Source organism: Petaurus breviceps, unplaced genomic scaffold, assembly GCF_028583685.1.
Source record: "Petaurus breviceps papuanus isolate PSGF00001 unplaced genomic scaffold, PetGlider_PUasm1.0 175, whole genome shotgun sequence".
Lineage (NCBI taxonomy): Eukaryota > Metazoa > Chordata > Mammalia > Diprotodontia > Petauridae > Petaurus > Petaurus breviceps.
In genome coordinates this window covers 42,646,698-42,661,920 of record NW_027185764.1, presented here as the reverse complement: position 1 = coordinate 42,661,920, position 15,223 = coordinate 42,646,698, and the positions used below count along the sequence as shown (strand labels likewise).

The window sequence follows — 15,223 nt, the reverse complement described above, 5'->3', positions numbered from 1 at the left end:
GGTCAGACACCTTAAATTTAGTGACTGCCATTCCTGCACAAGTTGTATTAGTCTACATTTTGATTTTGTGCCCTTTAAAAAAAACTTGGTGGTCAAAATGTTCTCTTGCCTCTTTATTCTTCATAACATATAAAAATTGGCAATTTTTCTTCTTGTCATTCAAAGCAGCCTGCTTATACAGAGCACTAAAAAAGAGTTAAATCAGGAGAGTTTAGAGAGAGTGACATTTGATAACCATGACAACTCAGAAAGCAATAAGAAGAAATTTGGAACTCTAATGTTTCTCTTCAGAGCAGCAGAAAACTGGAGATTGAGACAAACAGTGCCCCGATGGTGGTTAAGTTACTGCCTGGTCACAGTATGAAACATCAGCTAGAAGCATGGACTTGGGGCTTGAGTAGGTTGGGAAGGAAACAAAAGAAAGAAAGCCACCTGGTGTCATTGTTTTCATCAGCACTGAAGCTCACTTTTTATGGAATGCACAATGTGCAAATGATAGTCGTCACAATACTCCTGCAATGGTTTCTGATTATTGGAAAACTCTTCTAAGCTTTCTCAGAATAAAGGATACAGAGATATTTGAGAAAGAAATTTATTAGATTTAGTTTGCAAATTTCTAAAAGCCTGATTTAGGGTGACAGAAACATCTGACTCTGAGTTTATGTAAACCTTTTACTTAAAAGTTAAGCATGATGAAAATCAGAGATTTAGCAAAATCAACATCTAAAAGTTAGGATTGATTATCATCTTTTTTTTCTTTCTTATTCTCTACATCAGATTCTTGTCTTCTCTTATTTCTTTTCTCCCTTTATGTTCTCTTGCTGTTATGCTTTTAAATATATCTTAGGGTCTCCTTCAGTGCTTCCAGGCCATCTGTCCTTGCCATACTAAATAGGCTCTTGTGGACACATGGTGGCCTCCTCCAGACTGACGGCAGTCTCTTTCAGTATAGCCAAGAGAAATGACCTGACAGCAGTGGTAAGAAACATATAAAAATCTATCAAATACAAAAATTTCTAAAAGAAAAAATCCACAAACTTTCTCTTTACTTCTTTCTCCCCCCTCCTTTTTTCTGTTCTTCATTTTATATTTTGCTGGCTGAGGTCTGCCCTTAGAGATAATATACATAATTTTCCATCAATTTGATTATATTCCTCTTGGGGGTAGGGGGGTAGAGGTTTCATAAACTGAACTCTGAATCAAAAGGAGAAAAAAATTAAGGCTGCTTTAAAAATAGATCACACTGCTAATATTCCCATTTTGCACAACTAGTAAATATTAAAATGTCACAAAGTTGATTTTCAGGTAGAATCTATGCCTGATTTTTGTTCGTTTCTCTTATTTATAAAACAGGGGTTTAGTATACTCATTTTAAAAGACATTTTAAAAAGAGATGTGCTACCAGATTGCATATATACATCAGAGTATAGACATACAGTAAAAAGGCAAAAAAGAAAGAAAGAACAACTACTTCAGTGATTTCAATCTTATAAGTAAGAAAAACTCTTAAGTTCATTCTTCTGCCAGTAGGAATTCCTGTCACACTGGGTTGTTTTTTTCTAAATCACTGTGGAAAATTGATTTGTTTTATTTCCTTAGAGAATTATGTTCTCATATAGAATTGTTGCTTTATTAAAGCATTTTAAATAATGAAAAGGAGAATTAGATGTAAAATAATGCTTTATTTTCCATAACAGATGCTCTATGAATTATATGTACTTATGTGAATTTCTGAGCTATTCATAAGTATTCAGAAAACTGATAAAGCCTGTTATGTTGAACTGGATAGAAGAAAAAAAGATATTTCTGACAGCCTTGTGGACTAAACTTCGCTTATGTCAAAAATGCTAGGCATCTGCTTTCTCCATCTTCGAAGGGTGGTCGTATAGAAAGATAGAAAGCCACAGGCAATTGAGCTTTAATCCTCCAGTTTAAAACTTTAATCCAAAGTTAGCACATTCTAGGACTTGCATTCCCAAATGATTGAACCTCCTGTCAGATAAGTTGTGGTAGAAACAATAATTATGATCTATATTTTTGCTCTTTGTAATATACTGTATATCATTCCAATTTAGAAAACTTCTCCCTTTCCCCTCCTTACTGCTAGATAATCTGCTTCATCTTGTAACTAAAAAAATAAAAGAATACTAGCATGTCTGAATTTATAAATTTTAGAAATGATAGAATAGTCAAAACATGACCCTTAAATTGAGTGGCTTAAATCCAGAGCAAGACTCCCAGTTATGGCAGCAAAATGCATAATGAGACACCTGAAATGTCACTGTATTTTCTAAGTAAATGGGTATCTAGGTATCTCCCTGTAGAAATTCACTCTCAAAAATATTTTTTTGCATTTTCTTCAGAATCAAAATCAGACTCCTCCCCTCTAATTCTGTTTTTTTTTTTTTAACAGAGGTGGGGGGCAGGCATAAGAGGGGTAAAAGAGAGTGAGGCAGAGGGAGGAATGTAATTTAGGAGGCAATGAGATTCATTAAGAAGTGGGTGTTTATCAGTGTGTGTCTTACACTGCTCGGTGATTTTTATAGAACTCACCCCCCCACCTCAAAACATCATCTGGTGGGTGTTCAGTGGGCTCTTTTGTTATTCAATCTGTTAATTGGAATTTTGCAACAAATCTCAAAAGAGGAACAAAGTACAGTAGAAAGAATTTATTTTAAAATTCAGAAAATGTGAATGCCAAAGTCAAAACAAAAATGTCATTGCACATGAGCAGAAAAATAACAAAGAACAAGGTATAAATCTGAAAAGAAGAACCACACCCATTGAGAAACTTAAAGCTAGAATTAGAGACATGTTAGGGTGTGGGGGGGGAATGCAAACAACAAATGTCTATCAAATCAGTAGATAAAATAAAATATATATTTACTTTTTTTTTTAAATAGGCTATCCAGGCAGAGAAAATTACAAATCTACATGAAGGAGTTCACCAAACCCCATATTAATGGGTAGCAAGCATAGAAAACACTTCACCTGTAGTATCTATATTTAAGGCCATTTTTAAAAAGAATCATTGGTCAATACATTTGACTCAGATGGTCAATTTAACCATCAGACTTCTTAGTCTAGTATTCATGGTTCTCTGGAATCAGATATTTTACAATTTCTCCAGCCTTATCTTGTATTCCCTTCACATACTTAGTATACTATAATATAATTGGCCTATTTACAAACACCTATAAACACTCTATGGCAGCTAAGTGTCACATTGGATAGAGCACTGAGCCTGGAGTCAGAAAAACTCATTCTCCAGATGCTTTTCCCTCAGTTTCTTCATCTGTAAAAAGAGCTGGAGCAGGAAATGGCAAACTACTCCTGTAATCTCTGCCAAGAAAACTTCAAATGGAATCATAAAACATCTGATTATTACATGACAACAACAATAACAAACATTCCACATTTGTTTTCATGTCTTTGGTCACACAGTACCCTATGCCTCCAATTTCCCTGCCCCCAGACTTACACTAATTTGGATTCCTACTCATTATGTACAGGCACCTCAAATTCCATTTCCCCTAGGAAGACATCTCTAACCATCACCCCACCACACACACACACACACACACACACACACACACACACTCACTCACACACTCACACATTGTCAGTTTCCTTTCCTTTTCTTTTTTTCTTTTATTTTCCTTTTTGAACCTCACATAGGGCACTGGGCTTGAACCACTCTGGTGTACTTATTTTATCTTGTAATATAAGTCAGAAGTTCCCTGGGGACAGAGACTTGTCTTTTCTTCTTATCACACTCTACCTTTCATCATTCTTATTGACATGCATTCAGCCTCCTATTGACTGTAACACCTAAAGAGCAGAGACTGTCATTTTTCAGTTGTGTATCACAAGTACCCAGCATATTTAGCACTTAGTAGGTGTTTAATAAACACTTATTTGATTTTATTAAATTGACTGTCTTTCCTATAATTTGCATTTCACCTAATACCTATCATAGTGGTATATTAAATGCAAAATAAATGCTTAAAATATTTTTAATTAAACTGAATATGATATCAAGTGCAGCTGGCCATGTTGAGTTCAATAATAGAAATATTAACAGGTCAATTGAAAGCACTTTATATAGTATTTCATAGAGTATACCTCATTGGATCATCCACTAAAATCTTGTTATACAGCTATGCCCATTTTATAGAAGAAAAAACAAGTACCAAGTGATTTCTTAAGGTCATAACATTGAAATTCATGCAAATAACTTATTAATAAACACATATCAAATGTACACACATTTAGTAAGTAGTTTGACTGGAATTTGAATCCATGTCTTAGAATTCAAATCACAACACTCCTCTATACCACATGTGCAATTCTTTAAAACATTCGTTTGAGGTCTTTCCTTGCTTTTCCTTAGTTTATTTCTCCCAGCTTTGGATGAAGTTAAATGAAGTGAGTATATTGAATAATATATGCTTTTATGTCATTTTTATGCTGAATCAATAGAAAAGGAAAGAACTGATCACCCTAATATGTAAGACAAGCCTGTGTTTTAAAACGTCACACAATATGTCTACTTTATCCTTCTGATATAAGGCTTCTAACAATGACCCATCCTTTTGGCCCCCCCGAAAGACTGAATCGTCAAGATCTTAACTGAACTGTCAAAAATATTCTATTAGGCTAAAATTAGGTGTGAGGCTTCTAACAGAACACCTAAAGGGCAGAAACTGACATTTTTCAGGTGTGTATTATAAGGACCTAGCACATTTAGCATGTAGTAGGTATTTAATAAATGCTTATTTGAGTTCATTGAACCTATTGTCTTTAGTATATTTCCCCTAAAACCTACCACACTGGCTTATTAAATGCAAAACAAAGGCTCAATAAATGTTTTTAATTAAATAGATATGAAGTATGACTGGACATCTTGAGTTCAGTCCAGTACAAAGTGAGTTTGCTTTCTCTGAAGATATCAGTGACAGCCATTGATAGGGAAAATTCTTTGGAAAAATTCCCCACTATGTTCCCAGAGTACCCACCAGGACACATAGGAAGACCCCCAAGCCTTTTTGAAATTATTATGGCCCCATTATTCACCTATGTAGAAAATGAGAATTCAAAGGGAATGAAATATCAGACCCTCTTAGTGTTCTGATTTTGTTCCAGTTGGATAGTTTCAGAAAAATGTAATTTCAGTTGCTATTTCAAACTCATTCACTAGGTGTATTTTCCTTTTTAATTTAAGAAGAAAAAAATTGACAGCCTAGCACACTGATGTACTTTTGTAAGATTTACCAATTTAGGTAGCATAATGAATCTCAAATATCTCATCATTTAAAAAAAATAAAAAATTGGGAACATGAAATTATATTTTATTACACCAGATCATAAGATATATACATAAATATAACTCCATATAAGTTATATAGCTACATATAGAATTTTAATTTCTGTAGTTATATTGAGCATGTCATAACCAATTAAGTAGAGCCATCTATTTATTTAATGTAAATAAATTTCTTCTTTTGGGGAAGGAAAAATTTTTGTCACCTACTTTCTTATATTCTTTGACTATTCTTACTAAATGCATGCATATATATATATATTTATACATTCTGTGTGCATGTGTATGTACAGATAGATATAGATATACATTTTAAAGTATTAGTTATGTATACATAGAGTAATTTCTTAATCGACAAATCTGATGCTCTTTGCATAGTAAATTCTTTGTATCTTTTTTTGTATCATGGTCTCTCTTATTTACCCTTTACTATATACTCCTCAGTCCCGTTTGCTGGATTCATCATCTGTACCTCATCCCTTAAATGTGGATACACCCTAAGGCCCTGTCATAGGCCTTCTATTCTTCTATCCTTACATTCAGTCACTTTGTAACCTCAATAGCTTGCAGAGGTTTTATTCTCCTCTTTGTGCAAATGATTTCCAGAAATATATTGAATTTTACATCACTAACTTGTCTACTAGACATTTTTCATGGATGGTCCATTGCATCTCAAGATCATCATGTCAAAAACAGAACTCATTATATTTCCCTCAAATACACTTTTCTTAACTTCCCTATTTTTAAGATCACCATTATCTTTCTCTCCAGTAAGTCAGGTTCAAGACCTCAGCATTTTCCTTGACTTTCATCCAAACAATTGCCAAATCCTGTCATTTTTACTCCTGCAATGACTAGTTTACACTGGTTACCCACTCAATATACTTACACAGCTACTGCCTTAGTTTAAGTCCTCATTACCTTGTACCTGGAATATTGCCTTGATCCCCTAATCTTCCTGACTCAAATTTCTTCTCCCCAATCTATGATCCATAGCTTACGGTAATTTTTCTTAAATGAAAGTCATACACTGTCACACTGGTACTCAATAAACACTCTATGGTCTCTAGAACAAAATAAAAACTCCTCTTGGACTTTTAAAAGTCTTTTCCAACCTGATTCTGACCTACCTTTCTAACCTCCTTATACATTTCTTCTCACCCTTCATGATCTATCCAAAAATACCACCTTTTTTGTTTCTTACACACAACCCTCCATCTCCCCTTTCTCTACATTTGCATTAGCCAACCCCCCCCGCCCTTTCCTCATATCTGCCATATAGATTCCTTTACTTCCCTCAAAACTGAACTCAAGAACTACCTTCTATATGAAGCCTTCTGTCCCCCAAACTGCTAATGTCCCCTCCCTAAAACATGTTTATTTATTTTGTGTTTATTCTCTCTATGTATATAGATGTACGTGTTGTCCCTCCCTAATGTAAGGACCCAGAGAGCAGGATAGAGTTCATTTTTGGTTTTGTATAGCCTGTGCAAGGGACAGTATCTAGCACATAATAGGTACTAAATAAATATTTCTGATAGCTTTCTAAATTTCATTAAATTCCTTTTAACTATATATATGCATAACACACATCTACATACATATATATGTATATATAGATATATATGATGTAGTTGTCACTAATTGCCTTATAGGAAATATACTAATCCATAGGAATTCTAGTTCCATTCTTTCTTTGTAATTATTTGGTTGGTTGGTCATTGCTAAGGGGAGCTCCCAGAGTGGAAACCCCTGATGCAAGTCAACTACTCATCTGTGACTGACAGTCTTAGAGAGTTTTGTGAGACTCTGAGAGGTTACAGTTGCATAGGCAGCACCTACTAACTAGGACTTAAACCCAGGTTTTCTTGCTTACTCTGTGACATACTAGTTATATTCAAAATGCTTTTTTTAAAAAAATAAGATAATTTCATATTTTAAAAACCTAACATATTGAGAACAAAAGGCTACCTTATTTTTTCTTTCTGTGTATATAATAAATGTGTTTTTCACCATTCAGCTCTGTACATGGGAGCAATGTTGTTCTAGTTTGATTTCAAACAATTGCAGAGAAATACAGAGGAGATGCTTCAATTCTATCATTATCTGAAATTGCATAATACTAATCAGAGCTAGCATTGTTTATGACATGCTTAGGAGACTGTTAACTAAATTTTCATTAACAGAAGTACTAATACATGATACCTTTCTAAAAAAAATACAAGATATTAAAGGTCACCAGATTATCTTTTTTTACATAAAATATTATGTTCCCTACCATGTTTTGAAGGAGCAGCTGGCATCACAGAGGAGAGCTAGACCTAGAGCCGTGGTGGGGGTGCATGGTGGTTGGAAGAGAGTTCAAATTTGGCCTCAGGTACTTGCTAGCTGTGTGACCCTGGGAAAATCATTTAACTCTGTTTGCCTCAGTTTTCTCATCCGTAAAATGAGCTGGGGAAGGCAATGGCAAACCATTCCAATATTTTTGCCAAGAAAACCCCAAACTGGGTCATGAAGCACTGGACATGAATGAAATGGCTGACCAACAACAGCAGCAATAAACCATTCTTTGATAGGGGGAATAATAAATCTGGTTATTGGGGTAAAGATTCTAAAAAGGGAAAGGAGAAGGGAGAAAGAAAAAGGGAAACAAAAGAAAAGGAAAAGTAAAGCAAAGCAAAGCAAGAGAAGAGAAGGGAGAGGAAGGGGACATGAAAGGGAGGAGAAAGATAAAACGAAAAGTGCAGGAAGGGAGAAGGCAGACAAGAGATTGGAAAAGGAAAGATAATTTTTCTGAACGTGTTATGAAAACATTTCAGTTGAATTTGTACTAAAAATAGTTAGGTTTTAAGTTGATTTAACTAATTTCGATGGTTCAGTCTAGATCAAATCCATGCTTGAAACAGTTTTCTAGGCTTAATCTGATTTCTCATATCCTGAGAACCCTGAGTATTTAAACTAAATAGATGTGATAAAAAAGGGGGGGAGGGGTTGACAGGAGCTAGAAATTAGTCATTCTATCCTAAAGATTAGACAACAGGCTAGTATGGGACTCATCCTTGCTTACAATAGTCCTTCCATATTATGAAAATTTTAGTGGGGTGGGGAGGGGAAAGGGATATCTTTTTGGTCTGATGAAGTAACCTAAATTAACAGTGCATTATTACAATGATTTTTCAGGTAGGAGTCAAAATGTCTTTCCTGTTGTTCATTTCTTCTAGCCTTCAGGTGAGCAGCAATGATTCTAAAAGTTTGGTAATCTCTCTTACTAACTAGAAAACATTTTTTCAACATAAGTGGTTCTATATGCCTAGAGTTGAAAATGTGATGAGATTTCATGTGTTGAGGAAATGTGATGACAGATATTTGAATTTCACAATGCAGATACCAGCAAAATCTTTAAAGTCAACCAATCAAATTGAAGTGGACAATTGAGCATTTGATGAGCCTGTCAACATCAACTTGTTTAATTCAATGGGTTATGGCTGACTTCCATGTGATTAATTGGCCTGTACTTCCTACAGAAATAAAGTGTACCAGATACTTCCCAACCATCTATTTCATATTGGTCTGAATTAATCTGTCCTCCAGTAGTATCTGAGTCTGTTCCTGATGGAGTTGGGCAGGCTCTTATAGTGCTTTGAAAAGGGCCCTATATTGAGTATCTAAAAGATTTTTATTCAAACCCAATGCTACTACTTATTATCTGCACAACCCTAGGAAAATCACCTAATCCCTCTGGGTCTCTTAAAAATGAAGGATTTCAACTGATAATAGCTCGAGTCCCTTCCACTTTCAGTCCATGGAATAAATTGCATTATTTTTGCAATATATTTACAACAACATCAAATCATTCTGTCTGAAGAAAAAAAATCATTAGAATTTTTGGAAACAATTTTTGATAGTGCAAAAATAGCTTAAATGAATGCATTTCCCTCTATCTCTAAATATGTACAACTACCAAGCCAGACTAAAGAATGGTTACTTGTTTAGTTCATCTTATTATCAATTTCATAATTCTCTACATAGATCTCAAATCTCAGAATACATGTTCTATGATAGAAATTCTTTTTAGACATAAAAGAACTGTCCACCATCTTAGAGATTTGCTTCTTTTGCTTAAATATTCTTCACAAAAGGAACAATAGTAAAAAAAAAAAATGAGCCATTTTTCAAGACGAGAACGTCCAGGATCATGCAGAAGGCATGAAACTATGTCATGTGAAGATTAGTCACAAGAATAAGGATTTTTAGCAGATGAGAACAGGGGATATGATAGTTTTCTTTACCCTTTTTAAAATACTGTTAAATGGAAGATGAATTAGACTCATTCTGTGTGGCCCAGAAGGCAAATCTGGTGTGAATGGGTAAGTTAGGGAAAGGTAGATTTTTTTGATTCAATATAAAGAAAAACTTAGAAATATTTAGAAATGTGTGGTGCAATGGATAGACTGCTGGGCCTGGAGTCAGGAAGACTTGAGTTTAAATCCAGCCTCAGACATTACTAGCTGTGTAACCCTGGGCAAGTCACTCGACCCTGTCTGCCTCAGTTTCTTCATCTGAAAAAGAGATAGAGAAGGAAATTCAAACCATTGCAGTATCTTTTCCCAAAAACAAACAAGCAAACAAAACCAAAGGGGTCATGAAGAATCACACGTGGCAGAAGTGACTGAGAAACACCAAAATAACAAAAATAGAAATGATTCTCTTGTGATATAGAGAGTTCCCCATTCCTGTAGCTGTCTGAGAAGAAGCTAAGGTTGGAATGTGGAAGAGGGAATTTATATTTCAGGCAAGGGCTGGACTAGATGAACTCTCAAACTCCTTCCAAGTCTGAGATCCCATGATTCTATAAATATGATTGGTACTACTGACACCACAGTCCAAATGTGGTTGGTAAGCGATGTGCCCCCATTTCATCACCTTAGATGGTTGTCTGTACACAGAGACTCACTGGCTGCTTCTGCTCTTGCGACAAATTCCCACGGATTGACATTGTCTTTACTGGTCCAGTTGTCACGGCTGGGCTACTGCCAGTACCTCTAAAATGTTGATGTATAACTAAAGTCGTAGTGGGGTATGTAATGGTGTCGCTGCTGCCACTCTCATGAGGCAGCTGCTCCAAATGTGACAAATGCCATTAATGCCATGGCTCTTGTTAACCCAAACCACAGGAGGAGGCTATCTTCCTCTGAACAAATGCTCAGTTTTGCCTGTCAAATTCTTGGATGTATTACATTTTTCTCTAGAGCTTGGGGCTATTGTAGCAGCTGTTTATAAACATTGAAGACCCAACATTAGTTAGAGAAAGGAGAAGAATGCTTTGCCCCATACATTTGGCCTCCCCCACCATCTTAAAGAATGCCACAGATACACTGACGCTTCTGCTGTAGATTTAAATTAGCAACTGGGATCAACTTCCAGCTGAATCAGTCGTCTCTGACTCCTTCTCAGTCAGTTATCTCTCATCAACATGTCTGGGAATGTCCAATGGGCTGCAGACCTTAATTGGAAAAGCACAACAAACAATTAAATAGGTACTGCAGAAGAAAACTGGGCTGGACAACATTTATACTGAGCCACCCAGTCATCCACCCCAACATTTGCAGCTTCCATGGGTCCCTGACAGGCAGCCTTTTCCTTTGGAAGTCTAGATACAAATACCATAGAATTTGTTTTGCTTTAGTCTCATTCATGCTCAAAATATCTCATGCTATTTTATATAGTAGTAATGAGTTAGATATTTCTAGTGCTTCCCTGGGGAAGTGATCATGAGGACTGTTGTGATAAATAAATAGTAATAGTCCTTTGCACTGATAGAGCAATTTCCATTGAGGGATGCCACTCTGCCTTCCAAAAATGCAATAAAATTTCAAAAATGCTCTTGTACAATGAGAGAAGTAATATACCAATTTTTGAGATAAGAGGCAAGAAGAGGTAGAAAGGGAATTGTTGTTGAGATGGAATCTATTGGAGGAGGCCTCTAGGAATAGTCCTAAGAAGGTTCCCACCTAGCCACATTCTCTTCCCCCCAAACACTATCAATAAGCTGTGGAGGCTTCCAGTAGGGGAAAATTGTTTATTTCTTATGGAAATTTAAAGATTTCTATGTTTCAGGAAAGTATAGGTATTGGGCATTTGTCAGCAAATTCAACAAGTTGTCATCTGCAGAAATCACCCAAATGGTATACACTAAATAAAAAGTTTAATTAAGATGGGAAATATGATCATTGAATTAATACCATGCTATTTCAGGTTACTGATGTCTGCCTAATTAAATGGGTGATCTCCTAACTCCAAAAGGAAAAAAAAAAAGAAGCTCTTGTTCAGGTCTATGTCATTCTTCTCTACTTTCAATTACCTACGTGAATGGAGAGGGGTTGCAATGTAGTATTGGCAAAGCTTATATAAATTAGATTTGAGGATTGCTATTTTTTTTACAAATTTATTTTCTAAATTATGTTAAGCTTTGACAAGTATTAAAATTACTTTGCATTAGATGAGAATTCACTAACTAATAGTAGAGGCAGGTCCCCTGGACATTTGAAGTAATGTGGTTAAGTTAGGTTTAGATGAAAATTTTGCTGCTCATCATGGTGAGATGGCCACATATAGAAAGTAATGGTGTCCATTCAACTTAGCTGGGCAATTATTTTGATGTTTTCTTTTTGTGTGGCATGTGAACAAAGAGGTTAGTTCTCCTTTCAACACATGCAACAAAGTAGAATCTCAAAACAAAACTCTTGGAGTTAGGTTATTTTCCTCTGGGATGTTTGTGAGTTTTCTCACTAAGTTCTTATGTTTGCTTCTAAATAATAAAACTGAATCACATACGATTCCTGAGTTTTTCTATAAAATTTAAATTTAAAATGGGGACTATAAATGATACTGATTTAAATCTGATCTGTTCTGGCAGTTACTATCTTTGACAGGCCTGGCACTAGACAAAATTATGGTGTAGGCAAAGTGACATTATAGATCCTATCCCAGGTAATTAAAAGCTCTAAATGTAGAACTGAACCAGGGCATATCCTCTCCAGGCATAACCTGTGCTTTGGAGGTTTTCTTAAGTGTTTCGCCATAAAAACATATCTAACCTTTATGTTTCAGAATTCCAAGCTCTCATTAATTGATACACTAACCAATGTTAATGTGGTACCAATGAATTAAAGTGCTATGCACCCTAGCTAATACTGGATCATCACTTACCTTACAAATGGGCTCTGTTCCTAGCTTTGGCTTATAAGTCACATATTTGTAAGTGGAAGCACATGTCCTCCTAGAAACAATATTTCAAATGGTGGCAGAATTCTGAATCTGGCCATAAAGCCTCTTTAATCTGCACTGTAGCTACACAACACTAGCAACTTTTAAAAACTGAATTTTGAATCCTTGGATGGGACTACCTGGAAAAAAATGAGGAGAAATATTTTTTCCCCTTTCTTAGACACAGGGTCAACCCTAAACATTTTTAAATGGATAGAGTTTATAGAAAATAGATAACAAAGTACACCTAACTTATTGCAGAAATATGAGGGAACACTAAGAATATTAGACAAAGTTTTGAATTAGATGTCGTCCTTCATCGTTTTATCATAGGGAGAATTCAGTTGTGGGGGAGATGGTTACAATGGAAAGAAAAAGTATATTAATTCAGTTATACAAAAAAAACCTAAGTAAAATATGTCTTTATCATTATCCTAAATTATTTTTGCACTTTTTCTACCTCCCAGTTCCTTTCTCCCATAGCTCCAAGGTGCTAAATGTCTTTATGCTATGCCAATCCTATACCATAAAACCCCACCCAGGTCTACCCTATGCTTTGAAAAAAACTACCCTGTGTTCTGAAGTTCTTTGCATTAGATGAGTTTATGAGATTATCTCATCCCACATAATTGGGAGTAGAATCATCTCATTATGGGGATGTGATGCCTCACTGGATATATAATTGGTCAAATCATGGTCAGATAAACATTACTTATGATTGTCTATATGATATCTGTGTATATAAGGGTACATGTGCTGCATTTACTTATCTGTTAATGGTTTCATCTTCTTGGTAGAATTTAAGTTCTGTGAAGGTATGAACTGTTAAAATTTTCATCCCACCCACCCCCCAGGAACAAGTAGTATTGACAAATAAAAGGTGCTTAATGCATGCTTGGGGTCAGCAGGTAGAGAACTGATTGGTTTTCTGATATTAATTAAATTTATCAGATCTAAGGACACCTTTGATTCAAGGTAGCAACCCCCACCTATACAGCCCTATGGGAATAGCACAATGTCAGTTCTGTTATGTGAAGCTCTGTTGAGAACTTGCTTCCTTAGTGCCCGCAGTATTAGAAAAGAATGGCAGGGGGAACTTGTTCAAACCATGAAATGAGTGAATGTAAAGAAAGTAACTGAGGCTTTTTTTTTTCTTACTAGGTCTAAAGTAGATGACAGAGAGACTGGTGACCATCATTGAGTGAGCACACAGTGTGGTCTCAGAAGAGAGTGTTGCCAATTTCAAATATTCTAGGTTAGAAGTTTTTGCATCCAAATGGGTTTATAGTAACACTGTCTCTTAGTATGTCATCTTATAATCATGTCAAATAAATGAAATGAAATCTAATCATGTAAAATAATGGGAGATGTAGGGAATCGGGTTTGAAACTTACCTTTCCTAGCTTTGTGACTGTGGGCAAATCATTTCACTTCTGAGCTTTAGTTGATCATCTGTAAAAAACAATTTACTAAAGCTATAGTGCTGACCTCATGAAGTTGTCACCCCATGCAAGATAATGTAGGTAAAGCATGTTTTAATCCTTAAAGTTCTGTGAGACAATTGTTATTTATTATACGATCATAGATTTAGAATTAGTAGAGACCTCATACATCACTATGTACAACCACCTCATTTTACAAATGAGAAAACTAAGGCACACATTTCTGGGTCATAGGAGCAACAAGATGGCAGACTGCACATTTCTTTTTTCAGATCCCCATGACCACCAAATCTTTCCAGAACAAATTATGCACCGAAGAAAAAGAAACTGCAGCTGTTTCTATTTTCTAGGACACTCAGAATTCAAAAGAAGGTAAGTGACCCTCCAAAAAAAAAAAACATCCCCAAGAACTGATTCTCCCCTGATGATGGGCTCATTCGGCACTCCTCCCCCACTTTCCACACCTTTGGCAGTAAGACCATGCTAGCATACACAAGGACACAAAACAGGTTTATATCAAAATCTACTTGATCTTCCCTCTCCCTTTCCAGTGCCATGAAGATCCCAGCTCCAGGATGCAAAAGTTTGCATGGGGCTTGACAACCGGCTTAGGCACAACCCTGTGGGAGCAAAAGCCTGCCAGGGGTTACAACCTAGAAGCATTAACACTAAAAAATTCTTAAATGCTAGTGCTAGAGAAAATAGGCTCTGAACTGATGAACTGAAGAACATGGGAACTGCAGAACAAAGGGAGTGGCACAGGTCACCCAGACAGGACACCATTTATATAGGAGGCTGTGTAGCATGTTATCAAGCCTGAAGAGCATAGCACCCAGTTGGGGTCAGTTCTGAACACCCAAAATCACTCAGGACAGAGACCTAGGTTGGTATGCTATGAATTGTCCAATGGGGGAGAATACTGGGACAATCCAGACTCCATGGAAACCACAATCAGAGGGGAAGGAGTCAAGAAGTGAATGATAGGGAAATTAGGGGATGGGGAAGAGATCAAAAGTACCAAATATTTCAGAAAGAAGAAAACTCAAAAACTTTAAAAACAGATAAATCAAAAGGGAAAACAGTAACAAGTAACAACAAAAAAGAAATATGGTCTAGTACATGATCTAGTACATGAGCTCTGACATTTATGAGTAATTACTGAAAGATAAAGGAAAATGATCTAACATTTGAT

The 15,223-nt window shown here is 35.8% G+C and overlaps 1 long non-coding RNA gene across 1 annotated transcript in view; it reads left to right on the top strand.

Annotated features, from left to right (window-relative positions):
* The first annotated feature begins 881 nt into the window (after positions 1-881).
* The window catches only part of LOC138159106 (uncharacterized), a 31,288-nt gene continuing 16,946 nt past the window's right edge, over positions 882-15,223 (top strand). Inside the window, exons 1-4 of the long non-coding RNA XR_011167806.1 lie at positions 882-978; positions 8,504-8,551; positions 13,751-13,844; positions 14,304-14,403. This is a non-coding gene — a long non-coding RNA (uncharacterized lncRNA). The remainder of the gene's footprint in view (positions 979-8,503; positions 8,552-13,750; positions 13,845-14,303; positions 14,404-15,223) is intronic.